Source organism: Pantherophis guttatus, chromosome 3, assembly GCF_059756535.1.
Source record: "Pantherophis guttatus breed Tessera chromosome 3, ASM5975653v1, whole genome shotgun sequence".
Taxonomy (NCBI): Eukaryota; Metazoa; Chordata; class Lepidosauria; order Squamata; family Colubridae; genus Pantherophis; species Pantherophis guttatus.
The window spans coordinates 121,536,186-121,556,769 of NC_142065.1; the positions used below are offsets into that span (position 1 = coordinate 121,536,186).

At 44.0% G+C, this 20,584-nt stretch overlaps 1 protein-coding gene across 48 annotated transcripts in view; it reads right to left on the minus strand.

The window, feature by feature from the left end:
• Window positions 1-15,793, minus strand: part of CXXC5 (CXXC finger protein 5) — a 167,571-nt gene extending 151,778 nt beyond the window's left edge. For 8 of the 48 annotated variants that reach the window (XR_015733564.1, XR_015733559.1, XR_015733555.1 and 5 more), the window contains exons 1-2: window positions 15,360-15,579; window positions 14,467-15,129 (exon numbers count right to left, since the gene is read on the minus strand). The gene's annotated coding sequence lies outside the window, so the exon portion shown is untranslated. Of the gene's footprint in view, window positions 1-12,802; window positions 12,962-13,580; window positions 14,014-14,057; window positions 14,414-14,466; window positions 15,130-15,359 lie in introns of those variants that run through there. The other 40 variants (XR_015733563.1, XR_015733558.1, XR_015733554.1 and 37 more) reach the window with 13 other exon arrangements.
• Window positions 15,794-20,584: the final 4,791 nt, after the last annotated feature.

The window sequence follows — 20,584 nt, forward strand, 5'->3', positions numbered from 1 at the left end:
TCCAAAGCGAAGCGAAATCTCCTGAAATAGACTGGGAAGCAGCTGCCATTCGGCCTGATCGATCACTTCCCTGCTGAGCCAATCCGCTCGTGTGTTGGCTTTCCCCGAAATGTGGTCTGCGAGGATGGACTCCAGATTTCTCTCCGCCCAGTTGAACAGATGTATCGACTCGAGCATCAACGTCTGTGACTTCGTCCCCCCTTCCCGGTTTATGTGCGCTTTGGCAGATGTATTGTCCGTGAGAATCAGGACGTGACGGCCCCAAACCAGCGCCTGGAAACGCAGAAGGGCGAGACGAATGGCTCGAAGTTCTAATAGGTTGATGCTCTGTGCACGTTCCTCTGGAGACCATTGTCCTTGGCCCACCTGGGCACCCAGGTGGGCTCCCCAGCCATGGAGACTGGCATCGGTGGTGATCACGACCCGGTCTAGCTCCAGGAAATCGCAGCCTCGCAGGATGGCCGGCGACTTCCACCAACTCAGTGACAGTCTGATTTGAGGAGGCACGAACACTGTCCTTACGGAGTTGGAACTGCCTGTTCTCTGGAACGGAAGAAGTAGCCATTGCAGTGGACGAGAATGTCTGCGTGCCCACGGAACAATGTGGAAGCACGAGACCATCTTCCCTAACAATCGTGATAGAGTCAATAGAGGAGCCTTCCTCCGGGTCAGCACTTGGCCCACAAGCGACTTGATGTTCTTCGCCCTCTCTGAAGACAGGAAAACCTGACCCTTCTCGGAGTCTATCAGGGTCCCGAGATGTAGAATTGAGGTCTTGGGGACGAGCTGGCTCTTGTCCAAGTTGATGGAGAATCCGTGCTCCCGGAACGCCGAAAGCACCCTGTCCCTGTCTTGCGCCGCTTGTGTCCTGGACGAGGACAGGATTAGAATGTCGTCCAGGTAACATAACACTCTCACCGGAACGGCACTGAGAGACGCGGCCACTACCGCCACCAGCTTGGTGAAAGTCCTGGGAGCCGAGGAAAGACCGAACGGCATCGCACAGTACTGGTAATGCCTGCCCGCATACTCGAATCGCAGAAACTGTCGATGCGAAGGAAGTACTGGAACATGCAGGTATGCCTCTCGCAAATCCACCGACTGCATCAGGTCCCCTTGGCGAATGGATGCCAGAATTGACCGAAGAGAATGCATCTTGAAACGACGGTAACGTACCGCCCGGTTCAACTCCTTGAGGTTGAGAATGCCTCTGACCCCGCCCGAACTTTTGGGAACCAAAAACAGAATCGAATAGAAGCCTGTCCCCAGTTGGTCCAACGGAACCGGTTCTATCGCGTTGATCTCCAGCAGGTGTGCTATCTCTTCCACCATCAGGCTGCGAGAATCTGTGGACAGGGGCACAGGACACCGGATGAACCGTCGTGGGGGCCAATCCGTGAACTCGATTGCGAGGCCCTCCGAAATCGTGCGACGCACCCACTCGTCCGGAGTGGACCGGGCCCACTGATGACGAAAGGCCCGGAGACGTCCCCCCACTGGCCCTGGAGTCGGTGAGTCATTTGCCCCTTCTGAAGGGCCTAGAAGTGGACCCACGATAGGGGCACTTGGAGGAGGACTGTGATCTGCCGCGCTCTCTGAAACGCTGTCTGTCGGAAAAGCGATCTGGAGCTTGGAACGACTGCCGGTAAGTTGAGGGGCCTCCCTGCCCCGAGTAAGAACGAAATGGCTGACGCTGCGTGTAAGGGGTGTAACGCCTGTCTTGTCTGCGAAAGGACGAGGGCATAATTTTGCGTTTGTCTTTGTCCTCCACAAGGACCGGCTCCAACGCCGTGCCAAACAGGTTCGGAGCTTTATACGGGGCCGCCGCCAACTTCCATTTGGTTTTCACATCGGCCTTCCACGGCCGTAGCCAGAAAAGGCGTCGCGATGTGACAGATGTCGCCAACGCCCGCGATGCAAACTTGACAGAATTCAACGAAGCATCCGCCGAATATTCTGTGGCTGCAATGATCTTGTTAATATCGTGGCGCAAACGGGTATCCTCTGGAGGGAGCCGTTCCTGAAGTTGGCGCAACCAGATCAAAGAGGCCCTATTGAAGAATGAAGTAGCCGTGGCAGTTCTAACAGTCCAGGCCACGGCTTGATGAGACCTACGAAAGGCCAATTCAGTGCGCCTGTCTTCCGATTTGAGACCCTCCAGCGGATCAGATGAAACCATCGAATGAGAGGTGAGAGACGCCACCGGTGCATCCACTGTAGGCAATTCCAACATGGCCTCAAGTTCGGGCGCCGCACAGAACAGTTTCTTATCTAAATTGCTTGGTGCAGTGGACAACCCTGGTTGGGCCCAAGGCGCCTGCAGAACATCCGCGAACAGTTGAGGGCACGGAATAAAGTCCTTCTCCTGCTTGACTTGTTTAAATAGGGCATCATGAGGACCGGTCTCAGACGGGGTTGTCGGGGGTTGTGCTCCCACCGAACCCAAATTAGTAGTCAAGCGAGCCTTGTGAAGGAGGGACTTAAATAGTGCGGGACGAAACAAGCCCGTGAAGGCTGGAGTGTCAGGTACCAGACCTTCATCCTCAGAGAATTCAAGGTCGTCAGGACCCTCCTCGTCCTGACACGAACCCTCAGACGAAACAGACTCACGAGGCGAGGGGGAGCGAGCCCTGCGGGAGCTTGAAGTGGCCAACGTGCTTGAAGAAGTCCCCGCCGCCGATGTCTGGGCCGCTGACTGTGCTCCAGCCACCATAATAGAAGCCAACGCCGTAGACAACATCGTCTGGAAGTCGAACTGAGACGGAGGCGGAGGATTGTCCACCGCTCGGAGACCCGCTGCTGTAGGCGTGAAGGTGGCCGAAGGTTGGCGTCTAGGAGGTGGAAAGGCCTCCAAACCCGCTGAGGACACATCAGGCATCGACTGGGACACGCCCTTCTGCCAAGCCAAAGAACCGGATTGCACCCCTCTCCGCTCCGAAACTTCGGGAACAGGAGCAGACTGTTGAGCTGATCCCGCATCACCACTGTATAAAGAGGCTGACGCCTGCCTGGCCTTCTCACATCGTTTCTCCAACGCCTTATGACGCCTGAGAGCATCCTTATCGGCGGCAGAGGAGGTCTTAGAGTGGCGGGACTTGTGACCGCCAGACGCAGAGCGTTTGCCCGATTGTTTCTTGCGGGACTTAGATCTGACAGGGCTGACCTCCTGATCACTGTCTGAGGAGAACGAACAGTCCGCCATGGTGAGAATGCCCCAAGCTGAATAGTAATTATTTATTAATTGATGGACAGATTGATTTGTAATAAAAATAAGAAATGAATCAATAATTGATTAATAGATATCAGCTGCTTGAATAATTGATTAATTGATTGGATGAATGCTTGCTTGATCAATTGATTGGTTGATTGAATGACTGGTCACTTTAATTAAATAATTGATTAATAGGTATCAGCTTGCTTGATTAATTGATTGATTGGATGAAAGCTTGCTTAATTGATTAATTGAGTAATTGAAAGTCTGGCTACAGCTCTGGGCAATGCACTATACCCAGCAAGCAGTGCTGGCACTCCTGCCACGCTCAGTACGAGGGCACCCCTGTCTCTGCCCAGGTGTGTGGGAAGGCCTTGCACAAAAGGCTGCCAAAGGGGTGAGCGATAACTGCAAACGCTCCTCCCCTTCCCCCTCCTCCTGAGTCAATGCCCAGACCGGGACAGAGACTCAGCCAGCAAGCTCTCAGAATAAAGGCTGCGGCCCTTTAATTAGGGTCCGCGCTGCCCTAAGCAATCCAAAATGGCGGCCGCCCCTGCTCAAAATGGCGGCCGCACGTTGGTGGCGTAGGAATAAAATGGCGGCCCGCCCTCGCTCTGTAGAATGACTGGGCACTTTCCCCTGGCGCCACTTGCACACGGACGCCACTCAGGGATTATAACTTGGCTGGCCGCCTCACGGCGGGAGGGTGGCGAGCAACAGAAAGCCACGCCACACCCCCCCCCAAGCCAACACTCATGGCAGTCGAAATGAAGCCGATCAAGCCTGAAATCGCAGCGCCGCCCGCAGAAACCTGATGGGACGGTCGCTGGACAAACCACGCCGCGCTGTGAGGGGCGCCGGTAGCCGCTCCTGGAAACGTCCCTGCAGCGGCTCGAAGGTCTGAAGCGGCGGTCGGGGAGCAAATCGCTCAGCCCCGACCTCACAGCAATGGAAATCCGGCCGGATCCGCCCCGAAGGGACAGAAGCCGGCGGCAGCTAGCGCTGCAGCGCAAAAGCCGGCACGACCCAGCTCCCTGGGCACGAAACCGACGACCAGCTGATTGATCCACAGAAAAGAAAAAAAACTAAACCTGCCCGAACTAAACAGAAACAAAAAAAGGGGGCTAATCAAAAATAACCAAAAGGCCTACCGCAATACTCAGAGCACAGAGAAAACCCTCTCAGTCTGTCAGCAACTGAAAGACTGGGGATTCGGGTGCAAAAGGGGGCGTGGAGAGAGCACAGAGTAGGTAGATAAGTGAAAAAAAGTTCTCTCAGTTGCTGTCAGAGAAGAGGATTTTCCAATGCTGGAGTGTAGTAGCAGCGTTCTGGAAAATGACTAAATACTGTGTTGGAAGAAATATCCTTCTGGGTTCTGCTCCAAGTGGGGAAAAAGACACTGGAAACATGGAGACTGCTTGGAAAGATGGTTTAATGGTGGACAGGATCACATGGCTTGATGGGGCCCATTGTGTTAGTTTCTGTTGCTATTGTGTTGCAAATGTCCTTTGACAAAGGATTGACTTTCTGCCTCTGGCCCATTAACAAAGGGTGGGGGGCAGGAAGGTGGGAGCTGCTTTGTCTGTAAAATATGCTTCTCCATTTCTCATCCAGGGAAATATAATATTCTGCCTTTTTAATATTTCCCAAAGTATTTCATTTTTCTAGGAAAGGGGTGGGTGCTAACCTCGTACAACTGTTTAAATTTGTGAACCGGCCAAATACTCTGTTCAAAGAAAATACGTTGTATGTTTGTATGTGTGTTTCTAATTATTGCTATTTATTGCTATTTGTTTTCTTTTACTCTTTATAGTTTAACAATTCATTCTTTATCTTAATATCTTAATATTTGTTTGGGGTTGGCTTTCTTCCCTTTCATCTTTTTTATTGTACAGCAATCTTTCTCCTCAAACCTACCACCTCTGTCTTTTCTTTCTTACTTACTTTCTCTTCCCCCCTTCTTCTTCTTCTCCCTACTTCCTCTTTCTTTCTCCTTCTCCTCCTCTCTTCCTCCCTCTCTTACCTTCACTCCTACTCTAATTTCCCTTCCCTTCCTTCATCCCTCTCTATTGCTGTATCCGTTTATGCATATGGACTACTCAGAGGGCTGAAAAAGTTATTTTTGACTGGTCCTCGCACTTTTGGCCAGTCCTCAAACTTACGACTGTCCTCACAATTTACGTTTTTGCCCTATCTTGTCACCATGGTGAAGAGAAGTAGTTGTGAAATGAGTGACACGGTTGTTAAGAATGGTACAATGGTACAATGGTACTGGGCATAAATGATGACCAGTCATAACTGCGAAGACCAGTCAAAAGTGCGAGGACCTGTCAGAAATCACATTTTTCAGCCCTCTGGGTAGTCCTTTTGTGCACAGGGACTACTCAGAGGGCTGAAAAAGTTATTTTTGAGTGGTCCTCGCACTTTTGACCAGTCCTCGAATTTACGACTGTCCTCACATTTTACGTTTTTTGCCCTATCTTATACCATGTTGAAGAGAAGCAGTTGTGAAATGAGTGACATGGTTGTTAAGAATGCTGCACAGGCATAAATGTGAGGATGGTCATAAGTGTGAGGACCAGTCAAAAGTGCGAGGACCTGTCAGAAATGACTTTTTTCAGCCCTCTGAGTAGTCCCTACACACATAGCCATGGCCACCCGGTCACATGACCAGCTAGCCACGCCCACCCAGTCACATGACCTCCAAGCCACGCCCACAAAATAAGTCACGCCCACAGAACCGGTAGTAAAAAAAATTAGAACCCACCCCTGATTGGGGGTCACCACAACATAAGGAACTGTATTAAAGGGTCGCGGCATTAGGAAGGTTGAGAACCACTGATCTAACACATATAACAGAATGTTAATATAACAGTTCACATTTAAAACAAATCACTTGTTCAAAAATTTATTTCTATTCATATTCCTAGTTATATTTAAATAATTATTTTTATTTGCTGTATTAATTTTATTTAACAGTATTCTGAGCAGTCAGTTTCTCGTAACATGCTTTGCCAACTTAAATTTATTCAAAATCATTAACTAGAACTTTCAGAAAGCGGACTTTTACTCTGGATTGTCCTGAAAAAACATATGACAGGATGTGTTTCCTAAACAACCTATATTCTTTAACAAAGACCTACATTCTTTAACAAAGATATAGGGTCCTGGCAGCCTCCAATACCTTTAAGTATATGTGTAAATCATATTCTGCTTAAAAAAAAAAAAAGGAAGAAATCACTGTTTCCTTCACAACTCCACAACTTCCAAAAAAATCCAATTTAAGAATTTTGAGGCAAGCAGCATGATAAATAAGTCGTCAACCCAACCTTGAAATTTTGCTTGTTCTAGAGCAATCTAATGTTTCATGACATTAGATTTTCTTAATTATGATTTTGAAAGAGAATTTTTATAAAATGTTTCATTGGTACACGATACCAGATAAATTGACAAAAATGTATAAGAGAATTTCCAGTATTCATTGGAAATTTAATCATATGGAAGGAATATTCTATCTTTAGTGGACGTGTAATAAAGCTAGAAAATACTAGGATCAAGTATGTATTTTGATGCAGAAGATTTTACAAGTGAATTTATTTATTTATTAGTCGCATTTCTATGCCGCCCAACTCCCTAGGGACTCTGAGCGGCTTACAGCAAAAAAAACAATGCGAACAATATCCCGTAAAATTTTTTTAAAAGAAAACATTAAAAACCCATACACTCCATTCCATGGCCGGATCTCGCAAGATCGCAGTAGCAAGATCAACGGCCCCAGGCCTGCTGGAAAAGCCAGATCTTCACTGCTTTCCAGAAGACCAATAGGGTGGGGGCGATCCGGACCTCAGGAGATAATTGGTTCCAGAGAGCTGGGGCAGCCACAGAGAAGGCCCTCCCCGGCGGGCCCGCAAACCGACATTGTTTAGCTGACGGGACCCGGAGACCAGCTCTGTGGGATCTTACCAGCCGCTGGGAACTATGTGGTAGAAGGCAGTCTCGAAGATAGCCTGGCCCTGAGCCATGTAGGGCTTTAAAGGTAATAATCAACACCTTGAATTGCATCCGGAGACCGATAGGGAGCCAGTGCAGCTCACGGAGAATTGGTGTAATGTGGATGTATCTAGATGCACCCACAATGGCTCATGCGGCTGCATTTTGGACCAACTGTAATCTGGTAGCCCCATGTAGCCTGGTAGCCCCATGTAGAGCACGTTGCAATAATCCAACCATGAGGTGACAAGGGCATGAGTGACTGTGAGGAGAGCCTCCTGATCCAAGTAGGATCGCAATTGGTGCACCAGGCGAACCTGTGCAAAAGTCCCCCTAGCCACAGCTGTCAGATGTTGTTCCAATCTTAGCTGTGAGTCTAGGAAGACACCCAGATTGCGAGCCCATTCTGAGGGGGACAATTTCTCCCCCCACCCAGGACCAAGGATGGATAATCAACATAGTCTTTAGGAGGCAATACCCACAGCCATTCGGTCTTGTCTGGGTTAAGTCTGAGCCTGTTGACTCCCATCCAGGTCCTCACAGCCTCCAGGCACTGGCACATCACATCCACTGCCTCAATGTACAATTGAAACCAGAGATCTTTCTTTTGAGCTTTTAATGGACAAACAAATGGGGGCTTCTTATGAGGCTTTGTTTTTATGTATGATAATGGCAGAGGAATTTTTACAGGTTCAAGAGTGCAAGGAATTACAAATACCTTTACAAATGAAAATATGGGTTGTGAAGGTGGTGGGATTGGTGGAGATGGAAAGATTGAAAGTGTTGATAGAAAAAACTTTGAGAAATTTTATTTTTACTTGGAAACCATTTTTGGATTTTGAAAGAAATTGAAAGAAATGAAATGTTGATTTTGGGACTTGAAGATTAGAATCAATGTGATTATGGAAATAATCTACACAAATGTTGATCTTAGAGAAAGGGTTTGATATATTTTTACATATCAGTACCAAAGAACATTGAAAGGCATTGCTTTTCTATTTTTCTCTCTTTTCTTCCTCTTTCTTGAACTCTTTTTCTTTCCCAAGTTTCTTCTTTCTTAAAAAAAAAAAATTCTGTTTCTCTTTTAAGCTTTTTTTTAATCAATAAAGGAAGGAATGGATTGATAGATGGATGGATGGATAGATAGATTCATCCATCAAAAATCATTTTAGTGTTTCCTTGAAATAGTGGAAAGTAAAAGGTGGCAGATGTACCAAACTATGAAACAGCAGTTTCTAGTATTGTTAACTAATGCTCTAAATTTTGCTCCCTATTTGAGATAAAATATTGTTTCAAATATTCCAACATCTCTGAAGGAATACTCAGAGCATCAATAAAATAACCTGTATAAGCTTATGACCACAATTATGATTAGAATTTCCATAGCTAAGATGGTTGTTAAGTGAGTCATGTCTGCTTTTATGACCTTTTTTGTCACAGTTTTAAAGCGAATCATTGCAGCTGTGAAGTGCCTCACACAATTGTTTAGTGTATCTCACATTGCTTGTTGGGCGCCAGCTGGGAAGGTCGCAAATGGTGATCACATGACCCCTGCAACTGTCGTAAATACAAGCACCCGAATTTTGACCATACAGCTGTGGGGATGCTGCAACAGTTTTAAGCGTGCGGATCGATCATGTTACTTTTTTCAGTGCCATTGAACTTCAAACAGTTGCTAAACGAATAATTGTAAGTCGAGGCTTATCAGCTGCCTACAATTTGGCAGTTTAAATCTCATTAAGGCTCAAGGTTGACTCAGCCTTCCATCCTTCCAAGATCGGTAAAATGAGGACCCAGATTGTTGGGAGTAATATGCTGACTCTGTAAACCACTTAGAGGGCTGTAAAGCACTGTGAAGCGGTATACAAGTCTAAGTGCTATTGCTATCTTGAGTATTTCCAGTCCTTAATTTAACTGCAGCTGATATACTGCCCATTCTCCTCTAAAACACTCACTGGCCATATATAGATAATCCAATTATGTTATAGTCAAAACAATGTTGGAAGTTGTCCACTACAATATTTAGGTTTGAATGTGGCTGGGGGGGGACTGTAAATTGCAGTTTGAGATGTTTCCCTGCTCTATGAAGGGAAATGCAGCGATGCAGAAGACTCATCTACTACACTTTACTTAAAGTGACATTTGATCCTACAAACAACACAGAAATGAAAAACAACTTTTTGTGTCTTGGGCATTATGATTTTCATCTATATAAAGTAGATTTTGATTTTTTTTTCAAAGCACAAATTCATCAATCTGTTTAGTATTTGGTGACTCCTTAAAACACTTTAACTGCACTTTAAGCTCTTGATTTCTTTGGTTTACTCAACTTTAAATTAGACCCTACACAATCACTTTCAGTCACTGACCTCTGACTTCCTAAATGCTTATTCACATTGTATTGAAACAAATGGCACTATAGCTAAGTATTACTTAAAAATCAGGGCACTGAGCTTAAGTTTATATAAGCAAGAGTTTCAGTTGGATAGATGCAAGAATAAAAAACAGTAATTTTTAAAAATCATATTTTTTCTTCTATTCAAATTAGATTTCAAATATTTGGTTAAAAGAGATTTAATTTTTTTTCTTTAAAAATTGCAAAACATACCATTGTGAATAAAAACCATTTGTAATTTGAGGGTTTTTTTTATTTTTAAAGACAATTGATCAGAATAAGTAGGCACATATGTGTACAGTAAAAAGCCTGTTCAAGCACATTATAGAATATATATATATCATGTATGCATACTTATTTGAACTGTAGTTGATCCCCCATCTAATTAAATCAAACTGCACAACAACTTTGATAACAATTCAAATCAATTCATCTAAAAAAATCAGAATAATTTCATTATAATATTAGACTGGAACTATCTACTAAAACAGAATTATACTGTTCTGACTCTTCTGGGATTGAGATTTAAATTATTTTGAAGTACTCAAAAGCAAAGTATTCAAGCAGAAACAAACAGATGACTTTGGAGGATTGAAAAATATGCAATATGAAACTCTCTCATCTTTGTGTACACATGTAAGCACAAACACCCTATCATAAATGTCATTAAATGAGCAGGTCGGTAACATAATTGTAATGTATATACATCTTGCACTCTGGCATGCAACTAGTATAAAATAAAGATAGCACAATTCACAAAAAGGCAAAAGTTTGCAGATGCATCTAAGATGGATACCCAATGGAGCTGGAAGGAGACAGAGCAATCCAGCCAATGGTAGCTGCAATTAAGAACTACAATTGAGTGAGCCACAACCGGATATGCAAATTAAATACAAAAGAATTCAAAGTGTACTGTTAAAAGATTTGTGTATGACTCACAGAACATAAAAGTAGTCTTGAAAACACCTGTTCGCCTCATGCAAGCTACAGAATTACAGATCCTATCTATCTGAATCTCTAAAAATGCAAACATGACATTTCTGAATCTCTACCAGAACACAATCATATTTGGGAACAATAAAAAGAAATACATTGAGAAGACCACATGTAATAAAATATTACCAAGAACACTGCATTCATTTTTTTCCTAGTTTTAAATATTTGTAGTAGGCAGGCTTAGATATCATCCCATATCAGGCTAATGAGCAATATGGGAATTGAGAAAAAACCAAAAAAGTTGAATGCATGGGAATAGATCACTGAAGAAGTGTTTCTGAATAAGCAAGAAGTGATAAGGTTAAGCATGAACAGGTAATGAGCTGAACAAAAAAGTGAATTCACCAGTACACAAGCACACCATAGACCAGACACACACACACACACACACACACACACAGATGACTTGGTTATACAGGTAGTCCTCGACTTAGGATCACAATTGAGCCCAAAATTTCTGTTAAGTGAGACATTTAAGTGAGTTTAAGGACATTTTACAACCTTTCTTGCCTCAGTTAAGTGAATCACTGCAGTTGATAAAGTTAGTAACCCCATTGTTAAGTGAATCTGGCTTCCCCATTGACTTTGCTTGTCAGGTCACAAAAGGTGATCACGTGACCTTGGGAGACAGCAACAGTCATAAATATGAACCACTTACCAAGCATCTTAATTCTGATCGTAAGTCACTTTTCTCAGTGCCGTTGTAACTTTGAACAGTCACTAAATGAACTGTTGTAAGTCAAGGACTACCTGTATAGCAACATACTACAAATTGCAATTGCAAAACAATTACATGTAGGAAGACTAAGCAGGTTGAGAGGTAGAAAACTGAAAAGCTATGGTTGAGTAAGAAAAAAAGGAAATGTATGGTGTGTGTGTGAGAGAGAGAGGGACAGAGAGAGATGAGAAGGATTATAAAAAAAGATATATTGGCAAAAGTTAGATAGATTTTGGAGTCAGACTGCAAAATCACTTTTAATCACCAGCCATCTTTTTTTTCTTCCAGAATGATCCTGACACCACAAGAGGCCAAAAAGACTGTTACAAAATGAAAGGCAGAACATAGAATAAACCTTTTGCTTTTCAATACTCTCAACCAAGCTGAAAGGGCCATTGCTACTTAATAAAGTTTACAGGAATTGGTGCATAGAAAGGAGGTTAGCATGTTATTTACCAGCTTGCAAAGGGAAAGGGGAATATAGGAGGGGGGGTCACATTAATAACTGCAATGCTATTCTTGGGAGTCACAACTAGTTGTGAGGACAAACTTGCCATCTATCTGACACTAAATTCAGGTCTTGCTGACAGGAAATCCTTGAGGAGGTTTGATTCTTTCTGAGCACAGCAAACAGATATTCTGCTCTTTCTCCTTCTCACCCTACACATTTTACTGTAGTCAAATCCCAGCCCCACCCACCCACCCACACTGATAAGGCCCACTCCACAGGCTTTTCCACTTACTATCAATGTATTATCAGGCAGCGTCACTGCTTAAAACTCTACATACCTTTAAGGCAAACAGATGTGGCATAAAATGCAGTGGAGCGCTTTAGTAAGGTTCTCTCACCTACTGATGGAAATTTCCAAATGGTCAATCATGAAAAACATGAAAAGCAGTGAACTCCAGCAAGGATCACAGCACATAGCCTGTAACCAACAGCAATATAGGAAGGACTAAGCATCATGAACATGAGCTGATGGGTGGTAGGGCCTGCTGCCTGAAATGAACGGCTCAATTAAGAAACAAATTTGGATTAAGTTTACTTTAAAATATATCAGTTTGCTTTTTGATTTTCCTAATTAAGGCAAAATATCAACAAGCCCTTGCTTTTGCATCTGCTCCTGTTTCTTCGAACCATATTCTTTTGGCCACCAACAAACCCAGTTACCTTTTGGAAACTCCTTCCTGCTGCTGCGAGCCAAAGAGCAGTTTAGTGAGGATGGGGGAAGGGTGTCAGAGCGTGGAAGAGAGCAGCAACTTTGGTTCTCCCTTCAGGGTTTAAGGTTAGTGGGGTTAAGGAAAGGGGTCCTAGTGGGGAAGGAAAGTCTTGCCTCACACAGCTTCTAGCTGCCAACATAGCAAACAGCTGCATAGTGGTGCAGTTCTACAATCTCCCAAGTCTGCAGATTTAAAGCTAAGCAACGAACTGCAAAGGAAAGAAAAAAGTGTGGCTGCCACCACAAGATAAATGGATAGCCCAGAAACCAACCAGGAATCAGAAGCAAATGCTGTTTACAAAATAATCTTCAAGTGAATCCGTGACTTCTAACTTTTTTGCTGCTTATTTCGTGAAACCACCTCAAGTAAGAGAAGAAGGTGAAATGAAGCCTTCCTTGCCGAAGAAATTAAGCTTCTAGGACGTCTCTTCTTTCCTGCCGACCGCATATTTTGGGTAAGGTCATCAGTAGCAGAGCCAGCCAACCTCCTTCCCTCCCTCTTCCCCCGCCCCCAGCTTCAGGCGCTGCAGGAGGCAGGCATGGAAGCGCCAGCCAGGCTCGCCCACTGTCCGGCAAGACCTGGCGGGGAGAAGCAGAGGCGAAAACAGCTGACAGCCCCTGCAGAGGCGCTCCTCAAGGCTCGGGCGCCTCTCTAATCCGCCGCCTGCTCGCACAAGCAGAGCAGGGACGACGTGGTGGGTCAGCCAGACCCAGCAGCCTTCAACGCCTGGCTGGCTAGCTGCAGACACTACGGCTGTAACCTGGGAAACGAACCACCGATTAGGCGGCCCAGGGGGCGGATGGGGGGGAGGAGCTCTCGATCTTCAATGCAGTGGCCGACCCGAGAGGGAGGAGAACGGAAAGAGACCCTGCAATAAATCCCGTACGCTGAAAGCTGGCAGCTGTCGCCTTAAAGGAAGGGAAAGGGGGGGGGGCGCTAAATCTTCCAAACAAAACTTTGCTCAGCAGCCACGAACCAAGCGCTCACTCCCCCCCCCACGCCCTCCCCCCAAAACCCCAAGGACCAGGAAAAACGAGAATTGGCCGAACCTTCCTGGCGGGTCCACTCACAGCCTCGGCGGGCAGCTCCGGCCGCTTCTCTTCCTGCAGAAACAGAAAAGGAGCCGAGGTCTCTGCCCCGGGTTGGCTTTCGGGATCGAGGGAAGAGCCCGCCCTCTTCAGGGGACCTCCCGAAGCTGCTCTTTTGCCGCTGGCGCTGCTCAGAATCGCACGCGGCACACACCCCAAATCCCCCCTCGCTTTTTGTCTGGAGCCACTGATCTGAGACCAGCGTGGATGTGCTGCTGCGGCAGCAACACCTCCCCAGAAGGAAAGCAGGGAGGGACGGAGGAAGGCGGCGCGGAAGGTGGAAGGAAGCCAGAGGGACTTACGCCATCCACTCGGCAGCACCCGAAGGGAAGGGAATTACTTCACCGCCGCAAACTTTTCCGCAAGACTTTCCTCCTTCCCGCCCTACATCTACATATAGAACCCAGAGAAAAGGCCTCTTCAGATTGTTGCACCTACCAGAAGCTAAGCGGTCCGGAGCTACAAGAATAGCAGCCGTGAAGCAGAGGGAGGAAGGAGAGCTGCACCCGCCACCCCGGGCAGTCCGTGTGTGCGTGTTGCGCGCGCGCTGGCGCTAGCCGGATTAGAGAGGCAAATCCAGATCGTGCCCAGTGGTGATGCTGGCGATTTTAACACCTGCCCCAAGGTATCCTCTCTCAAAAAGGGACCTCAGCGAAGCGGACTCCCCGCCGGACACATTCAGGAGCGGCAGCGAAGCTAAAGCAGGCGGCGGCGGGCATATTAAGAAAGAGGTCGGAGCGGACAAAGTCAGAATTGCAAATAAGTTGATCGCGCTAAAGATAGCTGACGAGAACAGTTCTTGCCCTCCCTCCCTCCCTCCCCGCCAGCAACTCCACGACAAACCCACCTCTACATCCTCGCTCTGCAAGTGCCGAGACAGGCGGACCACATTGCAAAGGGCTGCCTCTTGCTGCCGCCGCTATTGCTAATGCCCGGGGCTGTAAGCAAAACCCGGACCGGACTCTCAGAGCAGGCTCCCATTCGGCTGCCTGATTTCTCCTCCCCTTCTCCTGCAGCTCGCGCTTTCTCTGCCCTTGTCTTTAGCGCTCCGACGGTGAATATCCCCCTAGCCTCTCTAAAAGCTACAAGTCGACAATTTCGTAGCCATCGGTTCACTGGCCTTCCGAAGCTGGAGTTCGTTCTTTCGGGGGTTACGATCGCTTAATCCAAACAACGCCGCTATCTCCCACCCGATTCCTTGCACCTTCTTCCCAATGTTATTTCTGCTGTTCAATCTCCTTCCCCGTCCTGAGAGAATTCCGATAGCAAATACTGTGGCAAGTTCTTTCCCTTTAAACACGCATACGCACGCGACCCAAAGTAGAGATGCAAAACTTTGAAGTGTTAGTTGCGGGAGGTAGCTGGGCTGTATTGCACCACATCCAGCGTTCCTCGGTACAGTTAGACGTTTTCAAGTCCACCAAAGCAAAGCGAGTATATTTTGGGAGAAAGGGATGAAGTTTCCAGATCCTCGCCGGGAGGCTGGTTTCAGCCACAAGTAGGGCCACGTCTAACAGAAGAGGTGAAAAAGGGATAGGCTTGGAGTAAACAACGAATGTAAACAAATAAATTAGCGTCAGATGTAAACAAAAAACCTGATCAAAGTGAGCTTTGTTGTGATCATCCACCTCGGCCTTTAGAAAGAAATCAAATTTTGTTTACAGTGAATCTGAACGTGAGCTCAACAATCCAGAATAATACTAATTTTTATAGTGGCGACCCGAACCCTCCCCTACGTACCGGAATTAGGCAGGACCCAATCGCTTGGGTCAGCTTTTGGCTGGACTCTCCTCAGCTGTCATATTTCCATAGCGGCTACGTGGGCGGACCCTTGATCCTTTTAGATTCCAGTAACCGCGTGACCCCCAAAGACGCGGACTTGAGCCATTTTCTCTTCCTTCCACCCTCTCCTTCCTCTCGCGTAAGGCTACAGGGCAAGCTGCAAATAGCATGGCTCCTCCCTCAAGGCTGGGACGTGATGAGCGCAGTATGGGTGGCCTCGGAAGAACCAGACACCCTTTCCCACATAACTTTGAGCACGGGAGGGGGAGCGGAAGCCTTCGCAGCGCCTCGGCTCCGGGCAGTGGATTGAGTGCGTGATTCGCCCGAGGATCAGTGTGGGATGAGGAGAGAGAGGCAGAAGTGGGCAATTTATTCTCCGCAATGTGCAGCGCCGTATGACAAACGCCTAAGAGAGAACCGCTGAGCTCAGGCTAAAGAACAGCGTGCGGCAATTAGGAGCCAGTCCACCCAAATTTAGTTTCAATTCCCGTTGATTGCAGGACCGAAAAGTAAATTTAATTCGGAGTGATATCAATGAGCCAGTATCGTTCAGTTTAAACGCTAGAAACCCTTTAGGGATTCCAGTTTCTGCGACTGGATAAATAAATAACACATTTGTTAAATGCATTAATAAAGCGGTCCTAAGTGCTACAAAAAAGATACTCCTTTAATACAGGACTTCTGGTTGCCATGATGTGTTGTGCAGGCTATATAACAAGGGTGCTGTTCAGATGGTGATCACCCGCGGCCCTTTTTGATTTTCCAGATTCCTCTTGATGTCACACTCAAGTAGAGTTTTAAGTATATTTGGTAATACTTATTAAATATTTCAGTTGTTAAACTGTTATTTAATGCCAAATTTTAGATTATATTTCAACTTGTCATTTGAGCCTTTTGCTTGTAAACAAATTGATTGATATTACTGCTATCAGTTTATGTCTGATTTTTTAAAATGAAAACATTTATATTTTGTCTTTTTTCTCCAAGCTATCCAAACAACATAATAAATATATTTAACATACAGTGAAAAACATCCAATTGATAAAAAGACCACATGAAACAAGAAAAACAAGAAGAACAGCCAGTAGACGAAATGGGGCACAGTCATTATCTGAAAGGTAGTGACTTGACCTGGCCTGGAAAGGGAGTGGAAGGAATACCAAGTTTCTTTCTCTGGGAGCAAATTCCAAGACTGAAGGCAGCTACCAAAAGACCCCATACACCTATTCACAAGTAAACACTCAACATTCTTCAAATAGTGGTGAGCAATAAAAAGGGCTTTGGTTGAAAACCCAAAGTTCTCAGTATTCATATATAGGAGTGGAGATAGATCCTAGCTACTTCCAAGAATGACTGGCCAGAGACTTTAAAGAGGTTGTCCAAGGAAGGCACAAACTGCAATTTCCTGTGGTTTTCCTTAGCAACTGATAATTGGAACCATATTGTTGCTGAACTGGAAGTTCCTTTAGCTGTTGTGACTAACACCGAATGTTGTTTGTCTTGCATAAACTTATTGCATTCTTTAGAAGAATATCCAATGCAGTATTCATGTCTCTGCCTTATGACATTGACATGAATTAGGTCAGTTAAATTCACTTGATAACCCTGAATTTTTTCCCCATTGTTCTTACAATAAGTTAATATTATTTGCAGCACTACATTTTAAATTCCCACCTCATTTTGTAGGGTCAGAAGGTCATAGGGGATCCTCTAAGCAAACCTGGAATCAGTCAATAAAGGCTGGTGCCAGAAATTATTGACTTGACTGAAAAAGAAAATGTACCAAATTCTTTTCAGGTTATGTGAGCCTTTTCCTATTATATTCAGAAAAACAATGTCTTGGGTGCTAGACAAAGACAGAATCACATATATGCTTTTCCACAGGATAATGTAGAACAGCAGTTAGAAGCTTAGAAAATAGATACCACAAAACTACAATTCCCAATAACTGGTCAGTAGTGAGGAATCGTGGTTCAGTAACACAAGAAAAGCCACATTCCTTCATTTATACTGCAAAACATGCATTTAACAAATAGCAAACAAGGAATGTAATATACACTGGTAGTCCATGGTGCCGTTAAAACATACATATGAAATAATACTGGGGATAGAAAAGCTGTCCAAATGAGAAAGGAAAAAAAGATGGGGGACAGGACAAACCTGCAAACATAAGCCAGGGAGGAATTGGAAGAATTAAAAATATACACATCAAAATAAGACTGTATGAAGGAAAACATGGAAGTCACTAAAGCTAAATTAATTTGTTCCAGATCACATGGAACCAATAGCTGTGTATGAACTAGATTTTATTTATGGGATTTATCTGCAGATTTATGATATGGAGAGATGATAATGACTATAATTAACTGAGAAAGGGAAAGAATAGGTAGACAACATAATTAAAGTTGTTATCAAAGACATAGGTATAAATAATATATGACAGCATAAATAACCACCCAAACCATCCACTCTGTTAAGGTAGCAAAACAAGAATTTGCATTTGATACCTCTCTAGATTAAACTAAAGAATTCATGTTGGACCAAAGTTAAAAAGTTGGTGTTGAAAATAAATTATTAAAAAATAACAATAATGAAAGAAGGAATGTGAAAGAGGGCATATAGCTCAATCTGGAATAATACTAACTTTTGGGGATTTTCTAAGGATGTACATAAAACAGCAAAGATTTTGTTTTGAACTTGGAACAAAACAACATATAAAAATTCATCACAATAAAACTGGAAACACTTCCTTCAGAATAGAACACAAAGCATTTTAAATTTTCCAGTCATAGGTAATAGCAACATAGAAAAAACCTCTTGATCCTATTTTTAATGCTCCAGAGTAATAAGTCTAGATAAGCTAGCAATCAGTACTGACTGCTAACAGCTAGACAACTTGCAGAAAAAATGGACAGATTATTTTAAAACATTTTTAAGAACTCCCAATTACAAACTTGACAAGTAATTTGCCCTGAAAGCTAGACAGAAAATGAATCCTAGTTAGTCTATGCCAAGAGGAGTAATTTCTGAGATGTTTATTAAAATCACACTTTTTCCCCTATTTTACTATAGGGTAGTTTGTAAATAGCCATCAATTTAAACTATCTTCTGTTGCTTCAGTACTTAATTTATAGATTGAACCAGGGGTGAAATGCTCCCGATTCGGACCGGATCACCTGATCTGGTAGCGATGGAGGCAGGTGGTTTGGAGAACTGGTAGCAAAAATCCCTGCCCCCCCCCCATGCCCAGCTGAGCCACGCGATCATCAGAGGCTTTTTTTTTAATTTTTAAAAGCATTTTTTCTACAACCTCTTTGGCCGAAGAGGTTGTAGAAAAAATGTTTTTAAAAGAAAAAAAAGCCTCTGACGATCAGGCAACTCAGCTGGGATCGTCAGAGGCTTTTAAAAGCATTTTTTACAACCTCTTCAGCCAAAGAGGTTGTAGAAAAAATGGTTTTAGAAGTTAAAAAAAAAAAGTTGGCCATGCCCACCCAGTCACATTACCCCCACCACAAAGCCACGCCCACAGAACCGGTAGTAACAAATTTTAGATTTCACCACTGGGTTGAACCATCAGATACAGGAGGTTCAGGAGATCATGTTTGAAAAATTTTACATCTTTCCAGATGAGTGATGCTGAAAAGACAAATAGGTGGAGCAATATGGTAGCTTCTGCTTCACAGAATGAACACATCAGATATATTAGATAGATAGATAGATAGATAGATAGATAGATAGATAGATAGATAGATAGATAGATAGATAGATAGATAGATAGATAGATAGGCAGGCAGGCAGGCAGGCAGGCAGGCAGGCAGGCAGGCAGGCAGGCAGATAAAATGTTTCTATCCAGGAAAGAAGCCTTACATGGGAAATATAAAACTTGCTATCCCAATGTCTGCATTTATATTCTAAAAACTCAGTAATGACCAACAAAAAAGATGAAGCAACAATCATGGACAATTCACTTCTTAGAAAAAGCAAACAAATCCACCTCACACTTTGTGCGCCTGAAATGCACTTTAGCAGACAGGCCAGTCAACAAATTAAAACATGTCTTTGTAGAAGAATGTACTATGGACTGCATCAATCATGCACAAAAATGTACATGTAATGTACATGTAAACATATCCCCCAAAGCTCAACAAAACAACCCTAACCAACTAGAAAAGTTTTTGCATTCTACCAAGAATAGGGCAAAAGATAATGTAATCAGACCAAACCAGCACAAAGACATTTAAGGAGAAAAGAGAGATTACGTTTTTGCTTTACTTAGGTGTATGTGTGGGAATTCTTCAATGGTTCTGCTGATTGTAGGGCTTTCAGAGTGCCTTTGAAAATGGAGCTTTATCTTTAAAGGCATCTGGAATCTTGTCATGTTTACAGTTTTTATTAGTTTATAATATAAAATACAAAAATAAAAAAGCAAATAAGAGGAAAAATAAGAGAGGGGAAGGGAGAAGTATAGAAAAGAAGGGAAAAAAGAAAAAAAGGCATTGATTTCTGACTCCCTTTAGTGAAGTAGAATAAGACAGTAACATCAAACCTCAACATTTTACTTTTCCATAATAGTATAAACTAGCCATTTCTATAACAACAAATCTAATCAGTAAAACCGAAAATCAAAGTTTCATTTTTTTCTACCTCAAGGACAAAGTTCAGAAGCGGTTTCCAAGTAGAAACAAAAGTACTTATGTTTTGTTCTTTGATCAAAGCAGTCAATTCAGCCATCTCTGCTAACTCCATCTACTTTTGCAGCCATTCGTCCATTGTGGGGATTGAAATGTCCTTCCATTTTTTTGCATAAAGTAGTCTTGCTGCAGTCAACATATATAACATCAAAGTTTTTCCAAAAAGCATCTGGAATCTCAACACCAGATTATAAAAGCATGCACAGAACACACATGCATACACAATACACCTGTAGATATAGTGTTTGTATTTATATTAAAAATAGATGACCAAAATATTTGTGTGTATGGTTTTTGTGTGTTTGTGTGTATGTGTGCACCATATTTCCTCTCTCACTACCAATGGTAGTGAAGAGAACAGACTCACATGAAATCTTATATTATGTGAACATCACTCAAGTGCTGTTCACGGATTGGAAGAGTCTTCCAAGTAAGCCATATGGTATCTCTAGTCAGCTGCATCTTTTAGTTAATGTAAAACAAAGACTCATC